The sequence below is a fragment of the Thunnus albacares genome, chromosome 9 (genome assembly GCF_914725855.1).
Source record: "Thunnus albacares chromosome 9, fThuAlb1.1, whole genome shotgun sequence".
Lineage (NCBI taxonomy): Eukaryota > Metazoa > Chordata > Actinopteri > Scombriformes > Scombridae > Thunnus > Thunnus albacares.
In genome coordinates, this window is record NC_058114.1 from 32,422,294 (window position 1) to 32,433,995 (window position 11,702).

General features: G+C 42.1%; 1 long non-coding RNA gene across 1 annotated transcript; it reads left to right on the forward strand.

The window, feature by feature from the left end:
- LOC122989547 lies at positions 1–11,326 on the forward strand. The gene is made up of 3 exons (XR_006405091.1): positions 1–11; positions 9,950–9,960; positions 11,197–11,326. It is a non-coding gene; the product is annotated as an uncharacterized LOC122989547 (long non-coding RNA).
- Positions 11,327–11,702: the final 376 nt, after the last annotated feature.

The following is an 11,702-nucleotide window of genomic DNA, read 5'->3' on the forward strand; positions in this document are numbered from 1 at the left end:
GTTACCCAGCGGTGTAGTTGAAAACTACCCAGATTGGGTTGTTTTCAACATTTTTTAGGGTGCAGACACAGGTTTGATCAGTCATTTCTTTAAGTGTGTGTAGTGTTGTATGTAATGTGATTACTTCTGAAGTTCTTATACATTATATCCCTGTCCTGTCCCGTCCCATCCACCTGCCGACCACAGCAAGCCACTTTTTATACTTTTCTTTATCTGTTTCAAATAACTGTGTGGATAATATTGGCCATACTGGAGAACTCCACGTCTCAACTGCACTGAGACCAGGCTTGGACTAGCAATCTGGCAATTTGGGCAAATGCCAGATGGGGTGGCCCACCACCAATGTGGGAAAAAAAATTCAACCTGCTGGGCGTGGCTCACTTGATGTTGGAACTGCCCATCTGACTGGGGGTTACATGGCCCCAGTCGTCAATAGGCTACCTATATTGTAAGGCAGGTGCAGGAAGTGCTACCGACGTCCTGCCCACACCTCTTCATGTGTATGCGTCCATCCATGTAATGTCAGAGGTCAAGCGGAAAATAATCAAATCAAGTCAGAAAGAGTGGAGTTTGAATCAAAATTAAGGCTAGCCTGTACAAATGAATAAAGGTCCCAGGAAGCAAAAAGGTGGAGCGGAAAAGGTCAGAGAGAAAAAGAAAATCTTGAGGCTGATGCTTAAAACTTAATGTTTTAAGTTAACAGCAACAACAAGTTAATATCGATGCCACTGCCATGCAAAATCCTGTTAGCGTTAGCATGCCTAGCTGCTGTGCAGTGTTGCATATTTAGCAACTTTGTCACTAGATTTTTAGGACTTTTCAGACCCCTTTTTCAATTTTTTTTCCCCAAAAAAGCACCTAGCAACAAATCTAATGACTTTTTGGACATCCTTAGCTACTGTCCATGGAAGAGAGTTGCCAGTACTGCCCCATGAGTGGAGACGGGAGGTACACCGCTCTTTCTGCCTCTACTCTGTTAAGTGAGTGCAGAGGGGGGTGCACCAGGCTCAGCACGGCAGCTGACACATGACATGATATGAATGAGCAGCTGTGCATGTGCAAACAGTATTGCCCAGGACTAATCATTAATCTGTATTGTTTGCTCCTCCAATGTTTGAATTTAGACAATTTAATTTGTAACTGTCTTATAACTCATGATCACACAGTGACAGGAGGGGTTTAGTTTATTCCCATTCCTGGACTCTCTGAATTCAGATCATCTATTCAGACAATTCAGTACGTTGTGCTCTGTTCAAACACATAATAATCTTAATACTTTATTAAATTTGAATCACTTTATTAAACTTACATACACATGATACAGATATAAATATAAATACAAATACACACACTACAAACACATTAAAAATTCTTTGCACACTGAAAAGTCCAAGTAATACAACCAAGCAAAGCAATCTACATTACCTTTTTTTTTTTTTTTTTTTACAGAAAACACAAACTCTTGAGAACAGGCAGAGGCAACAATGGCATTGGCTATTGCAGAGCATTGTTCCATTCTTTCGTGTGACCACATCTGTCAGGCATGTAAGACTGCTTTTACAGATTCCAGTGCAGCCAAAAATTTCCAGATGCACCGTATGAAATGTACTGAAATGATCAATGGTGTGTTGGCACCATATTCTCTTGAAAGTGGCTTAAGGTGGCAATATTAGTGACAGCAAATACAGCCTCCTTCTTGATTAAAGCACCAATGTAAGTGTCTCAAAGTACCTTGGGGTCGTATTGGTATTTTAGTGAGGTCGAGGGAAATGTGGTGGCCACTTACCTAGGCCTTCTTGAGCTGGAGGGAGGGGATGCTAGATCAATAGCTTTTCTTGGGAAGTGTGGCCTCAAGAGGGAGAACCTGCTTGGCATTGGCACAGATGATGCATATAAAAAAACACATGGTCCTGATCCACTGTGTGTGTCACTCACTACAGTTAGCTGTAAGCTCTGCCTCCAAAAACACACTTCCACGTAGTGTGGAATTCCTTGTTAGAGAAACCTATAATTGGTTCTCTATTTCACCAAAGTGCAAAGAGGCATACAAAGCCGTCTATGAGACAATAAACTGTAGGGAGAAGCCTTTACTGATAACTATGGTCTGTGGCACACACTGGCTTTCCATAGAGCCTGCCATGTCCAGAATCCTGGATCAGTGGGAGGAATTAAAATTGCTTTTAACCTCACCATGGCACATGAACATTGCTACATGGCAGATGTTCTACACTCCATGTACAGTGACCCACAGAACCTCCTGTACCTCACTTTTTTAAAATCTATAATTAGTGAGGTGCAGTCTGCTGTTAAGGCTTTTGAAGGGGAACAGATGGATCTGCTCAAGCTGCTTGACTGTTTAATAAAGCTTATAAAGTCTGTCTGCAGTAGAGTCATCAACCCCATGGCAACAATTGACATGCTCAAAGAGCCAATAGATGGACACATCTCTCCCAAGCCATACCTTGGCTATACATTTGAGTCCAAGGTGAACTTCTCCCCTGAGGAGGAGGACTGTGTGCGAAGGAGATGTGTGAGCTACACCATCTCCTTAGCAAATGAACTAAAAGCAAGGCTCCTAGATAATGTGGAGATATTGCAGCACATGTCTTTGTTCAATGTGGGGGAGACATTAAAGCACAACGAGAGCCTGGAAGACATGACAAAACTTTCAAGCCTTCTAGGATATTGCCCGGCCGCCATTGACAACATCATTAATCACTTGGAGTGGTGACAGCAAGGGATTAATTGGCGGAATAATCAGTATAATCAATGAAAAAGAAACACGTCCTGTGTGAGGAGTGTGTGACTGACAGACAGTATCCCCAACCAGACCCCACCATGTCTGTCAGAAAGAAAGCTGCTTTCACCCAACCCTAACCCTCACATATAATTTATTATTTATTTTTCACAATCAAGCACACGCTTCTTAACCTTTTTTTGGTTAAACTAAATATAAATGAAATTCATAATGAAATGATATGAAACATGCTATTATTGATGGCCAATATAAAATTCAAACTCTATGTAGAAAGATAGAGCTGGCAGCAGCAGCACCGCAGCAGCAACGCTGTCTGTGTGGATACCGCAGGCCTGCGAGCCGCAGCAGTTCAGCGATGCACACGCACTGCTCAGGTAGAAGTAGGCTGTGTGGCCCAGGCGTTAGGCGTGCAGACTGTGACTTAGTATTTAGTATTTAGTATTTAGTTTGATCCTGTTGGTAAAATCACAAAACCAGTGTGACGTTGCGCCACAAATAGACGTGGTTCTGAGACGTCTGTTTTCAGGGCAACATCTAGAACCAAATTTTAACCAAAAAACAACAACTGTCTTTGCGCTGCTGTCAGCGCCTCTCCTCCCATCAATGCACCGTGCGCTCTGTGCTGGTCACCAAAATACCGCACAGATGCACAAAGTGAGTTTCAAGATCAGGAAAATACCAAACAGTCGGAGCGCTGCTTGCGCTGGTCGATGAGCCTTCACGAAAATATGTTCCTGGGTCCACCCCAATAGGGTGCAGGCATGCTGCTTGTCACAGTCTGACTATACCAGTGAATGAATGTTTAAATAGTGTCGTAGCATGAATTTCTGACTGTTAAGCCTGATGTTTGAACTGCATCAGATCAGCTGCGTCCTCCCTGAGGCTGTCGTCCTCCCTCAGACAGGACTCCATCTGGCTCCTGGGCTTAACCTGGAGACAGAGAGCAACTGCCAGTAACAGGTCCTAAATGGCCGACAGCGAAACAGAGCTTTCCTTATGCCCGAGTACTATATACACAGTTACTCACACAGTCAGGTAGGAGGAGGCAGGCAGAGGGGAGTGAGGGAGAGATGACTGCAACTGCAGCTACTGCAGCTCCACAGTCCACTGCTAAGGCAACCAAAAGGAAGAGCAGGGATTTCCTAGAGCAGTAATTGGAAAGGAAAGAAACAAGGGAGCAGCAGCATGCCAGGGAGCACGAGGAGATTTGATGTCCATTTGTTTCTCATGAGCCTGGCTCCAGCCATGAGACAACTGCCTTTAGACAGGTAGTCATGGCTCAAAGTTAGAATGCAGGAGAGGCTCCAAGAGGCAGAGTTTGGAGCTTCATATTCACAGCAGCCACATGTCAACTCACATGATGTACAGCTGTGATGTGGTTATGTATGTATGTATAATACATGTATAATATATTTATTTTGATGTTACCTTGAGGTGAGTGTTGATATGGTGTTGATTGTTTTTATTGTACTTGTTCCTGTTCTATATTGAGAAAATATAATCACTACATTTCCTTTAGCAACATGTCATTTTTACAGTTTAAGGGCAACCTAGAAACTAGGTTTTAAATAAAAATTTGACAAACAAAGAAGAAACAGTTAATCTTGATGTTGTTTAACAATATGCATCTTAAAACCTTACCTGTCCAGTTTAAGGTAACCGTTTCTCCTTTTGTAATTTTTGCTGGCTGAGCTTACATTTTCCATGCCATTGAACCCTAGATATTTAATTCAATATTATGAACAATAATTTAACAAGACATTGGGTAAATGTAATGTATTTATTTGAAGCACTAGGAGTTTAATTTAATCTTGAATAATTAAACATGGAATTATTACAAATTATACAGATGTACAATTTAAACATTAAAGACTACCTAAATCATTATTTACAAGTTCAGTTCAATATCTTAAAAAGGATTGAAGGAGAAGTCTGCACAGTGGAGCACAGCGCATATGGTCATATTGCAATGGGACTTGGCCAGCAGGAGAGGTGAAATACTGGCAGAACATATCCTGCACCCTCAGCGCCTCTGCTGATGCCCTAACTCTAGATTACTCCTAATGGCACACAGTGTGCTGCCATCCACCTCATCAGCATCTTCATCCTCAACATCAAATGCAAATAATAAGAAAAGAGTGATTTTGAAGCAGATATGAGAATGTAGACACTTTTATTGAATGACTTTTTCCATTTTTATATTCATGAAACCAATAAGCTTTTTGGGTGCAATTTTGAGTGTCCAATTGATTAACTGTTTTGAAGTAAAGTGGGAGGAAACCGGAGAACCCGGGGTAAACCCACACCACCTCAATAAACAACACACAGACTCGGAAAGGCTAACAACAGGAACTCAAACCTTGTTTTCCAGTTGTGAGGAAACATTGTTGACCACTGAGGTGACTCTGAGAGCTCAAGTCCTGCTCTGCATCCAGAGCATGACTGAAGCTCCTAAACCCCAGCTCACTTTTTCCTTTCAAGATAAAGCTACCCATCCCCTAAATAACCTCAACACTGGCTCCATGTCTGAAGGGGAGGCCCTCAGATATAGAACCACCGCTGACCCCTGAGATTACCCTGAGAGCTCCAGTCCTGCCTCACATGGAGGTAAGGCAGGACTAAAGCTCTTTACTGCGTTGAAAGCTACCCATCCCCTAACTAACCCCCTGCATTCATCTTGAAGGAAAAAAGTAATCTCCAGCTCACTTTTTCCCTTCAAGATGAAGGCTACCCACCCCCCTAAATAACCCCCTGCATTCATCTTGAAGGAAAAAAGTAATCTCCAGCTCACTTTTTCCCTTCAAGATGAAGGCTACCCACCCCCCTAAATAACCCCCTGCATTCATCTTGAAGGAAAAAAGTAATCTCCAGCTCACTTTTTCCCTTCAAGATGAAGGCTACCCATCCCCTAACTAACCTCAACACTAGTTCTACATCTGAAGGAGAGGCCCTCAGATATAGAACCACCACTGACCCCTGAGATTACCCTGAGAGCTCCAGTCCTGCCTCACGTGGAGGTAAGGCAGGACTGAAGCTCTTTACTGTGTTGAAGGCTACCCATCCCCTAACTAACCCCCTGCGTTTATCTTGAAGGAAAAAAGTAATCCTGGGCACATTTTTTCCTTCAAGATAAAGGCTACCCACCCCCTAAATAACCCCCTGCGTTCATCTTGAAGGAAAAATATAAACCCTAGCTCACTTTTTCCCTTCAAGATGAAAGCTACCCACCCCCTAACTAACCTCAACACTGGCTCTATGTCTGAAGAAGAGGCCCTCAGATATAGAACCACCGCTGACCCCTGAGATTACCCTGAGAGCTCCAGTCCTGCCTCACATGGATGTAAGGCAGAAATGAAGCTCTTTACTACCTACCCCCTAAATAACCCCCCCCCCAAATAACCCTGACACTCTATGCCCGTCTGAAGGGCTTTGAGAGGGCTTTTCCCAGCGAAGAAAAGAACCTGGAGATGGCACTCCGTTTCTTTGGCATAAATAGGTGGCGGTATAAATAGTTGGTGATGATTTTTTCAGCTTGTGGCTCCTGTAAATTGATTGAAATCAGCAGATACGTTGCACAGCCCCAGTTCTTCAACAGGGGTTTGATCACCGCCTTGTCGAGGTCTTCAAATGTCTCTGGGGTTATTCTCAACTCTGCTCCCTCAACTTCGGCCCATATCCTCTGGAAGAGACGTTGAATGATGACCTCTGGCTGCGTTGTGGTCCAGCTCAATTTGGCCTTGTTGTACAGCCCAGATACCAGCCTCTCCACGAGGAACAGGACTGCTTTCTTGTTTATCTCCCCCATTGTGTCCTCCTGTACCCCTGCAACTTTCTGTGAAGGTTGGGATCGTTTCTTATTACGTTTAGTGGCTGGCACTGGAGTAGGTATCAGGCATGCATTCTCCTCTGCGACCTCTTTTAAGGGACTCTGTGCAATTGACTCAGTGCCTTGTAAAGCCAGCGTGAGTCTGTCGGAGTGGCTGGCAGCCTGGGTTTTCTGCCACCAGTTGATCAGAGCCAGGAAGCAGCGGATTTTCTTCCATATGTCCTCATACATGGCAGGATTAACCACAGGACAAGCCGCTGCCTTCCTACTGATGGCTTCTGGGATGGTCACCGTCCCATATTTGATGTAGGAGTACATCATTTCGGTGAGTTTGTTGGTGACCACCGCAAGGTTATTCCCAGAAAGAGTTTTATATCTGGGAAATAAGCTGAGCTCATTCCCACCTTGGTCTTTCTGTTTATCGCCATTCTCCACCAAAAGCAGCGACTCCAAACTATCAATGAGAGACTGCATTGACTGGCTGCTTTCAGCTTCGGACTCATGTTGGAATTTCCTCTTCAGTTCTGCCACAATGCGATGTATTGATGATTTGGCGAGGACCTTCACAAATAAGGACTTTATAATGCTGCTTGCTTCTCTCATACTGTGTCTAGGCTTCTCTTTGGATTGTGGAGTTAAAGACCTGACCTCACTAGCAATGAGTTCACTGATGTCATTTGACACAACCTCAATGTAAAAAGAGGATTCAGACTGCAGCTGCTGGTACTCCGACTCCGCTACATCCTGCAAAAGAGGCTCTGTGATATCACTAACAGCTTTCTTAATTATTTCCTGGACTACTTTAGCTGTTTCAGCCACAAATGGGTCTTGTCGTGGCTCCTCCTCTGCGTCTTCTGGCTCCTCCTCTGCGTCTTCTGGCTCCTCCTCTGGGGTTTGTAGCTCTTCCCCGTGTGAACGACAGATGTAATTGAAGTCTTTGTCCTCCAGATCCTCCAGTAACAGCTCTAAGCTGGTCTTCTCCAGGGACGTGGTCTGGCTTACTGTCTGCCGATGTCCCCGGGGTGTGCGAATTCTAATCTTGGCGGCAAACTTTTTAAGCATTTTGGAAGCATGTTTGAGCATGTTGTTAAGTCTGTGCGGAGGAGTGATGCGCTGGCCTGTTCCAGACGCAGGGGTCTTCCAAGCAGAGAGGGCAGAGCTGACGCTCTCTGCAACCTCCTTAGCCAGCAGGCTTGTCAGTCGTGGGGGGGTGGCACACTGGTCTTGGTCCTTTATGTCCAGAGCCTCAGCAAAGCTCTGACTCAGTGTGTCACCCAGTTTGACCTCAACTTGCTCCTCAGAAATTGCCACACATGTGTTCCTGAGTGAGGCCAAATAGGTGTTTGTTATTTCTTGTATGATTTCCAACAGCAGCTCAGCCAAAAAGATTTTGGTGGCGTCGTCAGGAGAACCGGATTTCAGCAGTATCCACTGGCCTTCTGTCATCTTTGAAAGAAATGCACAGATCGGCAGGCGCAAAGTGCTGACTGTGACCTCCGGGATCTCTTCTGAGCACAAGTTTCCTGTTGAATTCATGGTAATTGTTATGATGTTACCTTCAATGCTTGATACTTGATCCGTTCTATGAACTGCACTGGGCTTTATGAACTGCACTGGGCTCAGTTTTCACGTACTAATGTCTGAGTTTAACACAATGCTGAGAATCAGTTTGTGGGAGACACTTATTAGGTTTTTAACATCAACATCAAAGCTTTCAACATCAAAGCATCAAGGGATTTGAACATGATGTCACAGGCATCAAAGAATTCCCAAAATGTGATGTCACACAGATCAATGGAACTGTCTTGTCCATAAATCCCGCCCCCAAGCAACGGCCGTTGTTCGGCAACTGTTGTTCGGCAACCGTTGCTAGGCACCTGCAGCATTCTTTGACCAGTTGTGTTCTAGTATTTAGTGTCTTTTTAAATGTCTAAAATGATTTTCAAAAATGAAATCTGTACGATTTGATTGTTTTACACTCAGAAATAACTGCAAACATTTTGAGAAGTAAATATTTTTATAAACCTGATTCTGGCAATGATCCACGAATAAATGAGGGTTTTTTGAATCACACAGTGGTGGAAGAAGTACTCTGATCCTTTACTTTAGTAAAAGTACCAATACAGCAATGTAAAAATACTTCATTACAAGTAGAATTCCTTCATGATAAAGTAAAAGTACATCAGTATTATGAGCTTGATGTAGATAAAGTATTGCAGTAAAAGTAGTGGTTTGGTCCCTCTGACTGACATCATTAGATTATTAATAGTGAAGCATCAGTGTTCGAGCAGCATGTTACTGTTATAGCTGCTGGAGGTGGAGCTAGTTTTAACTACTTTATATACAGTTAGCTAGTTTAGTCCAGTGGCTCCCAACCTAGGGGTCGAGCCCCTCCAAAGGGTCAGCAGATAAATCTGAGGGGTTGTGGGATGATTAATGGGAGAGGAAAAAAGACAAAACAAAATTCTGATACACAAATCTGTTTTGCATTTGAACATTTATTGAAACAAAACCATGTGAGAAGTTTAGAGGGAAAAATCGCTATTTGGTGGAGCTGTTAACAACTCATAGACATCTGAAATGTGACCCCGACTACACACTGTTTTTTTTTATGACGTCAAAAGCCAAAAAACAATAACAATGTGTTGTATTTGAAAAGCTTGTCATATTATCCAATGTGTCAAATCTTCATCTGAAAAGTAACTAAAGCTGTCAGATAAATGTAGTGGAGCAGAGAGTGTAATATTTCCCTCTGAAATCTAGTAGAGTGGAAGTAGAAATTGTCATCAAATGGAAGTACAAGTACCTCAAAACTATACTTAAAGAGGACCTATTATCCTCATTTCCATCAGATTCAAGTGCCTTAAACCTGCAGTCTCTTTAATGGCCCGCAAGGGGGGCTCCAAAAAGAAGTCTGATTGTATGGAAGTCTATGAGAAAATGGAATGTGAAGGTACATCACCCCACATTGCATATTGGTATGGGGGTGCCATCTTGGGAGGAACACACTCTGTTACCTGCCTGTGCCTGCTGCAGTGCTACTAGTTTTGGCTAAAATGTTGGTTAAATTGATAAATAGTTTAAAAGTTACAAATCCCTAGAAGCTCATGAACACTTTGCATAGCTGCTGGGTGCAAGATCTGCTAATTCACAAGCCAGCAAACTGTGAGAGCACAGTCATCCTTGCAAAGGTCAGATGGCACTCCTCTTTTTGCCTCAATTATTAAACCAAACAAGATACAAAACTTACTAGACAGTCAAAGGACAGACAGCGAAAAAGCGTCTGTTCAGCGCCAACAACAATAATTATCTGAACTTTATATAAGTTTATTGTGAAGTAACAATAATAACCATACTGAACAAAGGAGGAAAGTTAGTTTTCTCTTGTATTTCAGCAGTTGTATATACATACATTGAGCTCAAACTGATCTATATACAATTAATTTACACATGTGATTGTATTTACAGAAGCAGACTGTGCCACAGCCTCTGTACAGTGCAGAAAATGAAGACACCTCCCACCCGGACAGCGGACCCTCTACTGTTCATGTCCACTCTGTCAGTCTTTGAAAGAAATGTAGAGATCATAATAGATGGACAAAAGTTTGAACATTCACAGAAATCATAAACATTTGTATTTTATTAGTGTACTTGTTACCTGAGCAGACCTGGCTGTGATTCTCTCTTCTTTTTCTCAGTATTATTGTGAAAAGTTAACCCCATATTAAACATCTAATTGTTTGAATGTAATGTACAATTTATTTACATTCTCAATTTACTTGAGACATGACTGGAACACACTTCAGTTGACTCAACACTTGATTTGAAGTTTCTTGATTAGAAATGTGACACACAGAGTCTAATATATCCAGAAGTTATCTCAGATCATAATCCCATTCAGTTTGACTTTAATTTGCAATCAGCACCACTGTGAACTAAACAGTGGAAGGTCAATAAATCTCTATTTGAAGATCCAGAAATGAAAAAGCAAATAAGTGAATACATTCGAACATTCATGGGCATTAATTAAATAAAACTTCATCTCTGACACTCCACTGATATTTATATATATTTTATATCTGCACTTTATTTCAATCTGTGTTCAAAAGTTTATAGGAGGTGAAATCTGGGTGTTTATCATGCAGAGATGGTTTAAGAAAAGACAATATCACATTGCATGATGGGAAATGGAGGATTTTTTTGTGTGAGTGGTGTTTGAGCTGCTGCTGCTGCTGTTGTAATAGAACAAATCAGAAAGTGTGTTTTCACCTGCAGGAGCTGATTAAGTCCAAACGTGCCACATGCAAGGCCTTAAGACAGGACATGTCTCAACTTTTAAAGGTTGGTAATCAGTTTTCTCAAAGTATTTTCACGCATTTGTAGAATTGTTTGTCATGTTTTAATAAAATAAATGTGTGACTGGCAGGAGTATGACGAGCTGGTGAGACAGGCGTGGGCTGTGGGAAGAACACCTCCTACTTTGAATTCCATGAGGAAGTCAATTGAAAAGTTCCTCAGGGTCACCTCAAAGGACAAGAATTAGCTGGTGTTGAAGGTCTCTTTAATTGATGTGAGAATCAGTGTTGCTGTGAGATTTAGTTTGATACTGTAGTTAAGTACATTTATACAAGTACTGTACTTGTATAAATTTTGAGGTAATTGTACTTGACTTGAGTATTTCCATGTGATGCTACTTTATACTTCCACTCCACTACATTCAGAGGGAAATATTGTACTTTCTACTCCACTACATTTATTTGACAGCTTTAGTTACTTTTCAGATGAAGATTTGACACAATGGATAATATAACAAGCTTTTAAAATACATCACATTGTTAAAGATGAAACCAGTGGTTTCCAACCTTTTTGGCTTTTGACGTCTCACAAAAAGCAGTGTGTCACATGTCAGATGTCTATGAGTTGTTAACAGCTCCAACAAATAGTGATTTTTCCCTCTAAACTTCTCACATGCTTTCATTTCAATAAATGTTCAAATGATCCAATATTTCAGCAAAAAAACCAACTGAAAACAGATTTGAGAATTTAGTTTTTTCTTCTTTCCTCTCCCATTAATCATCTCACGACCCCTCAGATTTATCTGGTGACCCTTTGGAGAGG